The sequence below is a fragment of the Ambystoma mexicanum genome, chromosome 8 (assembly GCF_040938575.1).
Source record: "Ambystoma mexicanum isolate Mex_15411 chromosome 8, UKY_AmexF1_1, whole genome shotgun sequence".
Taxonomy (NCBI): Eukaryota; Metazoa; Chordata; class Amphibia; order Caudata; family Ambystomatidae; genus Ambystoma; species Ambystoma mexicanum.
Genome location: NC_090929.1, coordinates 1,573,567,468 through 1,573,580,111, shown reverse-complemented (window position 1 = coordinate 1,573,580,111; position 12,644 = coordinate 1,573,567,468).

The following is a 12,644-nucleotide window of genomic DNA, read 5'->3' as shown; positions in this document are numbered from 1 at the left end:
AAGGACGAATTGTGCACAGTTCATATCCAACCGATGGGAGAAAGCAGTAGTTCTCTACACAGCTGGGGGCCTTGTTGGGTTTGGTGAAGAGGTAATATGTGAAGTTAAAAACAAATGTCAAGATGTCTGGGCAGCACATGTCTCCAAACGAACATGAATTGAAGCAAAAGAAACTCTGGTGATGGTACAAACGCAGGAACAATACCCGGTGTGCTTTGAAGGAAAAGGACCTGTTCCTGTAGGAAGTAATATCAATTGTAACAAGACTTGGTACATCCCTGATCTCAAAAAGAGCATTGCAGCTCTTCTGGACACATACTGGGTGTGCATCCAGCAAGCGTTTCTGCACCTCCCACCACATTCTCACCACTTGCATTCACCAATCCTTGAGGTTCCAGAAGCACATCTCATCGGACCTCCAAAAGAGAGCACAATGCAACTGGGACAATCCACACCCCAGGACCCGCAAGCTAGAAGTAGGAGGTACTCACTCAGACAACAAAAAGAGACAGTTGAACTACCGGTCTGAAGATTCTTTTAAGTTGCTGAAGGAAATTCCCAACAAATATCAGTTATACAACAAAGCTCAAGTATTTCTCGCATCCATACCGTTGCCAGGAGTGCAGGCTTCAGCAAATGCAAAATGGTTACAAATAGTCAGGTGGGAAGTGATCCGGCTGGCCAATGACATAACACAAGGACTCAATTTCATTAAGAGCAGGATGAGAGCAATCAGGTTGATCACACTCCAGAATAGATACATCTTGGATCTCCTCACAGCAATGGAGGGCGGTGTATGCAAGAAGATCAGGTCATCATGTTGCACCTACCTACCCCCAAATGACACAGAAAATGGGTCACCAACGCACATCATAGGGGCCCTGGACAAACTAAAGACAAATATGCAGAGTGAAGGCAGAATTGAGGTGGACGACTGGTTTGACAACCTGTTCTCATGAGCACCATCATTGATGGGAGCGCTATTCAAGATATTGGTTCCCATTGTAGTGCTTCTGTTGGTGAAGCTCTGCACCTGCCAGATGATCCTTCGGTGCTGTGCAAAGACTCTTCCAAATAGTGCAATGACAATGGTTACGATTAGGGTAAATAGCACACCTCGTGGTACAAAAGATGGGTAAGTACAAATAAATGATTCCCATGAAGGGTGGGTTTGTGAGGATAGAGAGACCCATAGACCCCCTTCCCACTCCCAGGGACCGTAGTCACACTTCTACCAGATCCTGAAAATTATACTGAACACTGGGGTAGACTTATCCAGGGATGGGGATGTATATACTAGACATGTAAACCAGAACAATATGCCCAGGCCAGGGAACATTTGCAAGATGTATGTAGAGTTTGGGTACCAAAGGAGGGAACTTGGAGGTATGAGGAGGCGCAGAGATTGGCAGCAGAGTTAGTTAATGTAGGATTAACTAAAGTGGGGAATGTTGGGATGCAGGTGCAACTCCCTCTCCCACCCAAGCGGTTCTGACAGATATGCGGTAAGGCGAGCCACAATGGATAACATAAGGTAGCGGGGGGGGCATTTGCAAGTGACATCATAATAGATTTAGGGGTCCAGGATGGGGGGTATCCTCAAAAGGAAACATGCTGAACCGCCACCATTTTGGGGAGTAAGGCCTAACATGAGAAGAGCCCAGCACTCTCAGAAAAATGGCTAGAGGTGTTCAGCTACAGCACACATTTTCATCCCTGTTCCCCTTCCAGACAGGGGGGGGGGTGTCATTTCGCTCACAAAGTACAACCGCCCATTGTGTACACTGCGGGCCCTTGGCAGGCAAAATGAAGGCAAACAGCATAGCTCGGGTAGGCTTTAAAGCCTAGTTTCGAAGAACAATCTCATGAGAAGAAGGGCAGAGGTCTGAAGCTGCCAAAACATGGATCCCAGATTTAGAGCACCAACAGCCCCAACTCCCCAGCCACTGTGTTTGAAGTAACAGCGGCCCACCATTTAGAGCTCTAAATTCAACCAGCAGTTGATTAGTGTGCCCACATCATGCAGCTCGTGGGAGGGGTTGCCAAGTGGGGAGTCCAATAACCATGTCCTGTGATTTGTACTGCCAGGTGCGCAGGGTCAGAATAACATATGTAGGCCAACAATAGGGAGGCATTGCGGGGGCGCCAGAACGTCTGGGATCCAGCCAAGCTTCTCACATTTCTGAGGGCCATCGTGACCTCGAAAGTATCCACCGAGCTCATGTCTAATTTACCAGATGCACATTACGTGGTCAAAATGTGAAAAGAAATGTCTATTCATCTAATGAACCAACTGAGTTACTGGGGTGTGAATTTATCACTGCCAAGGTCTACGATGAAAAAGATCAACACACAACGCCAGCCAATCATCGGAAGGTCTGTGAGGTGGTCGACTGTATGTACATAGCGGCACCACCAATAATAATGAAGTAATTACACAGTATATTGTTTTCATCATGGGTGACGTTGTGCCTTAAAATGCTTTGCCTTGAACTAACCAGTGCGCTCTGTGGTAATAGAGTTTGAATACCCCTGCTGACATGTATTTTTCTCTTTGGAAAAAAACCTAATTATCCTTGCAAAAGGTGTTCTGAGCTTTTCTCTCTAGCGGGTTTCATTTATTCTGTGTCTGGAGGTATGCCACACACGTCTTTGCCAAAAGGGGCATCATGGCCAGACACAATACAGGCAACAGCATTGGGAAAAATATGGAACCATGACCAAGTCACAGCCCAACATGTCCAGCACTGGTATCCCACTCAGATGCAGAAAGTCGTTGCCATCCCTCTGCTCGAATGTGCTCCGAGGACCTCCAGTGCATCTGTCCCTGCAAAAGAATTGCATTCCAAAGTGAAAAGCACTATCCACATGAGAAGGATCTGCTTGTGACCAGTCCACCCTACCCTACCATCAAGTTGATCCTCCAACCTAATGTAACGCTCACCTGATTCCCGCAGAGGCGACGGTCTTGACTGGGTGAATGCCGTATCTTCAAAGGTGATGTGTAACACACGGTTGGCTCTTTGGGCTGGACCTCTGTGCACTGTATGTCTGACTCGAAGAGTAAGATGTCTGCAGATAGAAAATATGGGATTAATGAACTGGGGTTATTGGGTGCCTCTCTCCTCTTCCCTTTCTCTTCTCCTGTAGAACCCCAAAGGTTAACACCCTCACCTTAGGTAAGTGAACGCCGAGCTCTCCCATCTGCCTCGGGGCAGGGTGCCGTAACCAGTTTCTTCACTGGATAAGGGTGCAGGCCTCTTGACCTCAGAGGACTGCTGTCCGTCATTAACTGCACGAACGGTAAGTTCTGGGCACTTCAAATGTCTTAAAAGTCTTTTGTAATGATATCTCTTGTTTTGCAGGGTTCTGGCGATGGCGGATGGCGGGCTGATGAGAGTTGAGGATCGAACCCGCGTGAGGAATAGAAGCGCCTGGAAGCACGTAAGTAAGCGCTTGTAGCCTGCTTCACGATGCGCACTAACTGTCCCTTTTATCTTGCAGTACAAGTTCGGAGCTTTAGAGAAGCTGAAGGGTGCTGGAAGACCCACTGGATTCGGCGTGGGAAGGAGTAATGGCACGTGAGTAATAAAGTTGCCCAATGTCTTTAAACGCACCTTCTTTTGTCTTTCAGATTCGGGATGCAGCGCCGAAGGCCTCCGGAGCGTGCGAAGAGCTGGTAAGCTTTTGTCTTTCAGATGCCGGAATGCAGTGCGAAGACCTCCGGAGCATGCGAAGAGTAGGTAAGCCTTTGTCTTTCAGATGCCGGAATGCAGCGCGAGGCGTTGGTGACAGCCGATGGACCAGGTAAGAGATGCGCTGCCACTGAAGACCGTAGTGCTAACCTGTTCTTTCTTTGTCTTTACAGGTGCTGCTGAAGACTGGATTCCAGGATGGTAAGCCTTTGTTCCCTTAGGCCCAGGATCAGAAGCAGAAGACACGATGAGCGTTCTGCTGCAGAGAATGCAGAATAACGCAAAGCAAGATTCATCCATCGGGTGTGGTTTAAATAGCCTCCTGTAGTGCTTAGGTGTCTCCTTCCACAGCCACGCCTAGGTAAGAAAAGAGTTCCTGCTTTCCAGAAGAGTTCCAGTGTTCTGAACCTAGGGAGTGGCTCCTGCCCCACCCAACAGGAAAAGTAGTCCCAAACAGAAGAGGATCAGGGGTTCAACTGGCAGGTAAGTAAGCAGCATGGTCTGCTGCAGGTAAGTCCACCCAAGCATTATGAGCCCGGCGCTTCCAGCGCTGGGACTGGGCATCTTTATGAGCCTGGTGCCACTGGCGCCAGGACAGAGTCCAAAAGGTCCCAATTGGGACTGGCTGGCACTCAGAACCGGGGTTATGGGTCTGCTTCCAAGGGAGTCGGGCAAGTCCTGATCTTTTGGAAGCAGAGATCATGACAGCACCCCCCCTCAAGGCCCCTCCCAAACCGGGCTTCTCCGGGGGTTTGGGCTTGTTAGGAAATGTTCGATGAAATCTTTTGATTAGACGAGGCGCGTAGACATATTCTGCAGGTTCCCAGGATCTTTCTTGGGGACCGTAGCCTTTCCAGTCAATCAGGTAAAATAGTTTAGATTTGGAGATCTTGGAACCCAGGATGCTTTTGACTTCAAACTCGAGTTCTCCATCAACTAGAATAGGTTTTGGAGATGTAGTTAGTCGGGTTTGAGGTTGCACAGGTTTTAATAGAGAGACGTGGAAGACCGGATGTATCTTCATGTGAGGGGGCAAGTCCAACTTGACCGCTACTGGATTTACTATGGTAGTGATGGAATAGGGACCAAGGTATCTTGGGTTGAATGTGCGTGGTCCTTTTAGAGGTAGATATTTGGTGGATAACCAGACTTGATCTCCTACTTGATATTGGGGGGATTCCTTCCGATGTTGGTCTGCTCCTTTCTTGTATTGTTCTTTAGCCCTTTGAAGGTGAGAAACGGCTTCCTTAAAGGCTTGGGTGATTGTAGAATGCAGGTGGTCTACTGCTGGTGTTCCAAGATCTTGGAGTGGATCCAACTCCGAGGTTCGAGGGTGCCTACCGTATAAAAGAAAAAACGGGGTCTTCCCAGTTCCCGAGTGGACAGAGTTATTGTAGGCATATTCGGCTATCCAAAGGATATCTTTCCAAGTTTTTTCAGTTTGTTGTAGCATGCAGCGCAAATACTGTTCCAGAGTTTGATTGGTCCTCTCGGTTTGTCCGTCGGTTTGAGGGTGGTGGCTGGTCGAAAGTCTCACATCAATTTGAGCCGACCGACAGCAACTTCGCCAAAAACGAGAAATAAATTGACTACCTCGATCCGAAATTAGAACTGAAGGAAAACCGTGCAGTCGGACGATGTTTTCGAGAAATTCTCGGGCCAGAGTTGCTGCTGTTGGTAAGCCTTTGAGTGGAATGAAATGCGCCATCTTGGAGAATAGGTCCACGATTACTAGGATCGTATTGTATCCGGAGCATGGAGGTAGATCGGTGATGAAGTCCATAGAAAGCGTATGCCAAGGGTGAGGCGGGATGTCAATAGGGCGTAAGAGGCCGGCTGGTTTTTCCTTTTGACTCTTGTTTTGGGCGCATACTCCACAGGACATTATAAAGTCTCTGATATCTTTTTTCCAAGATGGCCACCAGAAGTAGCGCTTGATCTTTTCCGAGGTCTTGGTCATACCGGGATGTCCTTCCATTAAAGAATCGTGATAACAAGAGATTACCTTTTTCTGTAAATCTGTGCTGGGCAGGTATAACCGTTCTTGGAAATATAATAGGTTGTCCTTCACCGTAAAGTCCTTTCCCTGCAGATGCCAATTCTGTATGTCTGCTGGAGTTACCAGTAGCCTGGCTTTATCCTTAACTTCCTCTATGGATTGTGTGGCGATTACACCTAGAATTCTTTGTTCGGGAATGATAGGTACAGGTTTAGGATTGATCAAATGTTCTTCCACTCCCATCCGAGAAAGGGCATCAGCTTTACCGTTTTTTGTACCAGGTCGATAGGTAATTATGAAGTCAAACTCAGCAAAGAATAGTGCCCAACGGAGTTGCCTAGTGGATTGAGCTTTTGCGGTTTTCAAATATTGCAGGTTTCGGTGATCTGTAATCACAGTAACGGTGTGTCGGGCCCCCAGAAGATAATGCTGCCAAGCCTTAAAGGCGGACTTGATAGCTAGAAGTTCCTTATCAGTAATAGTGTAATTGATTTCAGGAGGCGAGAATTTGCGGGACCAAAATGCCACGGGATGCAACTGATTGGTTACTGGGTCCTTTTGTGATAGAACTGCCCCCATGGCAAGGCTCGAAGCATCAGTTTCAACGATGTAGGGGAGTTCTGGGCGAGGATGTTTTAAGATCGGTGCAGAGATAAATCTAGTCTTCAAATTCTGGAAAGCTTGTCCCGCCTCGGTAGACCATTCAAAACGTTTGTTTTTCTTTAACAAGGCGGTGATGGGCTGGACTAGTCGAGAGAATTCGGGGATAAACCTGCGGTAAAAGTTAGCGAAGCCTAACATGCTTTGAACACCTTTTACGGAGGATGGCGATGGCCATTTGAGAATTGCATCGACCTTCTTTGAATCCATACGCACTCCGCTAGGTGATAATATGAATCCCAAGAATTCAACTTCAGTCACATTGAAAACAGATTTTTCCAACTTAGCGAAAAGTTTGTGTTGACGCAATCTCTCGAGGACCATTTTCACGTGTTTCCGATGCTCAGTTTCCGATGAAGAATAAACGAGGATGTCGTCAATGTAAACAACAACACACACATCTATGAGCTCTCTGAGGACATTGTTCATAAAATATTGAAAGGCGGCCGGGGCATTGCAAAGTCCGAAGGGCATGACCTGATATTCAAATAGCCCATACTTGGTGCGGAAGGCCGTCTTCCATTCATCGCCCTCTTTTACTCGTACCAAGTGGTAGGCTCCTCTAAGATCCACCTTTGTATATATGCATGCTTTTCTGACTTGGTCCAGGAGTTCAGGGATCAAAGGTAACGGATATCTATTCTTAACGGTGATCTGGTTCAGGGCGCGATAATCTATACAAGTTCTAAGGTCCCCTTCTTTTTTTGGAACGAAGAACAAAGCTGAGGAAGCAGGGGACTTGGAAGGACGAATAAACCCATTCGCTAGGTATTGATCCAGGTATTGTCGGAGGTGAAGATTCTCAGGCTCGGTGAGGGCATAAATTCTACTACAAGGAGGAGTAGATCCAGGTATCAGGTCTATCTGGCAGTCATAAGACCTATGAGGAGGTAGAGAGTTAGCCTGATCCTTCCGGAAAACATCTTGGAATTCTAGGTATTCAGGAGGTAACTGAGGAGCCTCCGAGGAAATTGCTGCCAGTGCAACACCAGATCGAGGGTGACAAGTAGAGACACATTCTGGAAACTGAACCGTTCTTGCTCGCCAATCGATCTGAGGATTGTGCTTCTCTAACCAAGGAATTCCTAGAATAATCTGGAACTGAGGGGCCTTGATCACATCGAACACGATCTTCTCATGGTGTCCATCTTGACTTACTAGCGTCACTTCTTGGGTGGTATGCGTTACTGGTCCGGAGGCTATCTCCGTACCATCCACCGTAGTAATGACGTCCTTTACAGCCTTTGGACAAAGAGTCAGATTCATCCTCAAAACCATTTCATGATCCACATAATTGCCGATGGCACCGCTGTCGACGTAAGCTTCAATCGCATGTAATCGATCCGGATGTTCAGGGCTAATGAGGACCATAGGTATCACGAAATGCGAGGTCACGGAACTGGTTTTAACGCTCGGCAAGAGGACCTCTATTCTTGTCGGGCGAGGTCGTTTCCCTGCTCAGAGTTTGTGACCCTGGTAACTGCAGCTCCTACTGCCTTCTTGGCTGGTTTCACCGGACAGTCTCGAAGAAAGTGCCCCGAGTTTCCGCAATAGAGGCATAATTGCAGCTGTTTTCTCCTTTCCCGCTCCTTTTGTGTTAGTGGTCCTTTCAGGCCCCCTATTTGCATGGGTTCCCCGGAGTCTACTCCTTTGGTAGGAGTTGGTGGTTTGGAAAATACTCGAGCATCAAACTTGGAACGATCAGCCTTCCTGTTCTGCAGTCTGTGGTCAATTTAAACAACTAAGTCAATATAGTCTGAACAGTCTTGCGGGGGATTCACTACTTGGGCTAACACATCTTTGAGCTCTCCACGTAGACCTCTATAAAACAGCGTAATCCTTTTGTCCTCAGGCCATCGAGTTTCCACTATCAGTCTGTTGAAAGACGCAATATAAGCCAAAAGGTCTTGATTACCCTGTCGCAATGAAAGGAGCTCATTGTCCAAGGCCTGCCCCTGTGAATGTCTTGCAAACAGTTTTTCCATATTGAGCTGAAAAGCTTGAAAATCATGGAGAACCGGATCATCTTGATTAACTAGAGGGATCGACCAGTCTGCCGCATTGCCACTAAGGTACGAAAGCACGAAAGCTACCTTAGCTTGATCAGTTGGAAAGGCTGCTGGCCGGCATAAGAAGTGCAACCGGCACTGATTAATAAATACTGCAAACCTCTTTGGGTCACCAGAAAATCGTTCGGGCGGAGCCAGATCTACATTCCCAGGTAGGTTGATCTGCACTGGGTTCGTAGAGGATGTTGAAGGAAGATTTGCCCCTGATGCGGGTAACGGAGTTTGTCCGGCTTGTGACTGTAGCAATTGTCTAGCGAGATCGTCTGTTCGCTCCTTGGAAATAATCAGTTCCCTTCTTAGAGCATTCGTTTCCTGACGGGCTGCATGCGCTTCTGCTCTTAGTTCCCCAAGTAACTGGGCTAGCTGGTCGGTATCCGAGGTTTCCATAGCGCCTGGGTGGGAGTTTTGCGATAGGGCTTTGCGTTCTGTAACGCTCACCTGATTCCCGCAGAGGCGCCGGTCTTGACTGGGTGAATGCCGTATCTTCAAAGGTGATGTGTAACACACGGTTGGCTCTTTGGGCTGGACCTCTGTGCACTGTATGTCTGACTCGAAGAGTAAGATGTCTGCAGATAGAAAATATGGGATTAATGAACTGGGGTTATTGGGTGCCTCTCTCCTCTTCCCTTTCTCTTCTCCTGTAGAACCCCAAAGGTTAACACCCTCACCTTAGGTAAGTGAACGCCGAGCTCTCCATCTGCCTCGGGGCAGGGTGCCGTAACCAGTTTCTTCACTGGATAAGGGTGCAGGCCTCTTGACCTCAGAGGACTGCTGTCCGTCGTTAACTGCACGAACGGTAAGTTCTGGGCACTTCAAATGTCTTAAAAGTCTTTTGTAATGATATCTCTTGTTTTGCAGGGTTCCGGCGATGGCGGATGGCGGGCTGATGAGAGTTGAGGATCGAACCCGCGTGAGGAATAGAAGCGCCTGGAAGCACGTAAGTAAGCGCTTGTAGCCTGCTTCACGATGCGCACTAACTGTCCCTTTTATCTTGCAGGTACAAGTTCGGAGCTTTAGAGAAGCTGAAGGGTGCTGGAAGACCCACTGGATTCAGCGTGGGAAGGAGTAATGGCACGTGAGTAATAAAGTTGCCCAATGTCTTTAAACGCACCTTCTTTTGTCTTTCAGATGCGGGATGCAGCGCCGAAGGCCTCCGGAGCGTGCGAAGAGCTGGTAAGCTTTTGTCTTTCAGATGCCGGAATGCAGTGCGAAGACCTCCGGAGCATGCGAAGGGTAGGTAAGCCTTTGTCTTTCAGATGCCGGAATGCAGCGCGAGGCGTTGGTGACAGCCGATGGACCAGGTAAGAGATGCGCTGCCACTGAAGACCGTAGTGCTAACCTGTTCTTTCTTTGTCTTTACAGGTGCTGCTGAAGACTGGATTCCAGGATGGTAAGCCTTTGTTTCCTTAGGCCCAGGATCAGAAGCAGAAGACACGATGAGCGTTCTGCTGCAGAGAATGCAGAATAACGCAAAGCAAGATTCATCCATCGGGTGTGGTTTAAATAGCCTCCTGTAGTGCTTAGGTGTCTCCTTCCACAGCCACGCCTAGGTAAGAAAAGAGTTCCTGCTTTCCAGAAGAGTTCCAGTGTTCTGAACCTAGGGAGTGGCTCCTGCCCCACCCAACAGGAAAAGTAGTCCCAAACAGAAGAGGATCAGGGGTTCAACTGGCAGGTAAGTAAGCAGCATGGTCTGCTGCAGGTAAGTCCACCCAAGCATTATGAGCCCGGCGCTTCCAGCGCTGGGACTGGGCATCTTTATGAGCCTGGTGCCACTGGTGCCAGGACAGGGTCCAAAAGGTCCCAATTGGGACTGGCTGGCACTCGGAACCGGGGTTATGGGTCTGCTTCCAAGGGAGTCGGGCAAGTCCTGATCTTTTGGAAGCAGAGATCATGACACCTAAATTCTCAAGTCCTGGACAAATGCCAGCTAAACTATTCAATCAGTGTAAAATTTCTGGCTCCTTAAAAGGGTGAAGGAGGGAAGAACACCAGTTGATGGATTTTCTGAGCCAAATGAAATTCAGATACTACTCTGAGAAGAAAAAAACACCTCACCCTGAGTAAGTTCATCCCTCGAGAAGAGTGTACGTAGGTTTGCAAGAGGGCCTGTAACTTGCTCACCCCTCTTGCAGATGTTGTGGCTACCAAGAGAACTATCTTTCAATCCTTAGTTTAAGGGGACAGGATTGCATAGGGTTAAGACAATCCCCCATCAGAAATGTTAAGACCAGGTTACAATCCCATGAAGGTACAGTAAACTGTACCGGTGGGAACATATTTGTTAGTCCTTTTAGGAATTGTATTACTGGAGATACAGAGAAGTAGATCCCTGCTCTGGCAATTATCTAAAAAGCAGACAACACAGCAAGCTGCCGCTTAACAGCAGGCACCTTCTAAGGCCTGATAGAAAAAGTTACTCACTGTAGTGACTTCTATACACTTAGTCCATAGTCCCCTTGCCGCCTTATTAATGGGTGTCCGTCCTTGGGGACCTGACCAGAACACTTTGCAAAGCACAAAAAGGGTAATTTCCTGTTAAGAAATGCTGCATTGCACAGAAGGGGCAGCAGCATGGCGTGGCCAGCCCTGCTAACTCCACCAACCGGCAACACCCATCAGTCTTTGGATCCGCTACACATGATACCTAACAACTTATTTACTGGGGATGGCAGGCAGGGCATAGGGAGTAAAGTGGATGAGGCGTACAAAAGAGACTACAGTGAGTAACTTTTTCGTTACTCCTACATCCCATCACCTTTCCTCCATATTTATGGGAGATTACAAAGCAATCTCTCTGGGCAGCTAAAAGGGTCTGCAGAACCACCTAACCAAGTCTAGCATCTAATTATGGCTGGTGTATCCATACAGTAGCGCTTGCACGCCAAAAGAAAAAAAAGGCAGACAACAAGGACCACTTGCTGACTTACTAATTACCTCCCATGGAATGTTCCTCTGGAAAGCCAGTTGTAGCCTTAACTTTAACTGTGTGCGCATGCAAACCCTTGGTGGCACGGTCTTCCTTTGTAGTTTGCATTGCAGGACACTATCCATCGTGCTATGGTGACCTTTGCTGCTTGAAGGCCAGCCTGTTGGCCGACAAGACAAATAAGCCATCTGATTTTTTTCCATGGCTTTGATTGCTCTCTGTAGAATGTAGGTGCTGCCAAACATCCACCAAATGCAGAAATATCTCCTTCCGTTTGTGGGGAGGGGAAACAAGTTGGCAAGATGATTTCTTGATTTAGTTAAGCCAAAACAACCTTATGTAGGAATTTGGGATCTGTTCTAAGAACCACTTTATCCCTATGAAATACAGTGTAAGGTTCTGATACAATGCTGAAATTTCGCTAATCCTTCTAGCGGACGTTACAGCCAATACAAAGGCTGAGCTTCATGACATTAAATTTAGGTCAGCCGTCAACATGGGTTAGAATGGCTTATGAGATATTGGCACCAAAACTATATTGAGATTCCTGACCATGGTGAGGATTAGCCACTGGAGGATGAAGCTGAAGAAGACCATCCAAGTGTCATTTGATAATAGGGTTTAACATAGAAATGTTATGGTGCAGAGAGCCAACATGAGCACCAACTGCTGAAGTATGTGGGACAAAAATTGATGTAAACTCCAGTTGTGGCCAGGTAAGACAAAAAGGATGGTATGGCATCCAAATATGGATGAAGAGGATTTGGGGATTGTTCCTCCTGGTAGCTTGCATAATAGCCATATTGTGACCCGACAGCCCTAAACCCGCGCATACCAACTGCACAGGTACCAAGCTGCTAAGCTCTGCAATATCGGTAAGGGGTAATACACTCTGAATTTGTGTGGACACAGAAGATTCCCGTCACCAAAGTAAACATGGACGTGTGAGTACTAGGTCTGAGTACCAAATTCAGATCAGCCAGTGTGGTGCTAACAATATCAGAGGGAAATTAAAGGAATTCCTGAATTTCAAGAGGATCCTCGGAATAAGAGGTAGTGGGGGAAACTTCGCCATCCAAGTAATCTACAGCGCTTCTCCTAGGGTTTCCGAACCTCATCCCAGAAGGGCTGCAAAACGTGTGCATTTGTGATTTTTCGACAAGGCAAAAAATTTGACACGAGGGAGTCCCCATCTCTGAAAAATTATAAGTCACTCACCGTAGTGACTAACATCCTCCAAGGGACGGGAGACGGAACCTTTTTCACGAGAAAAAAACCTTCCCCTTTAAATTTAG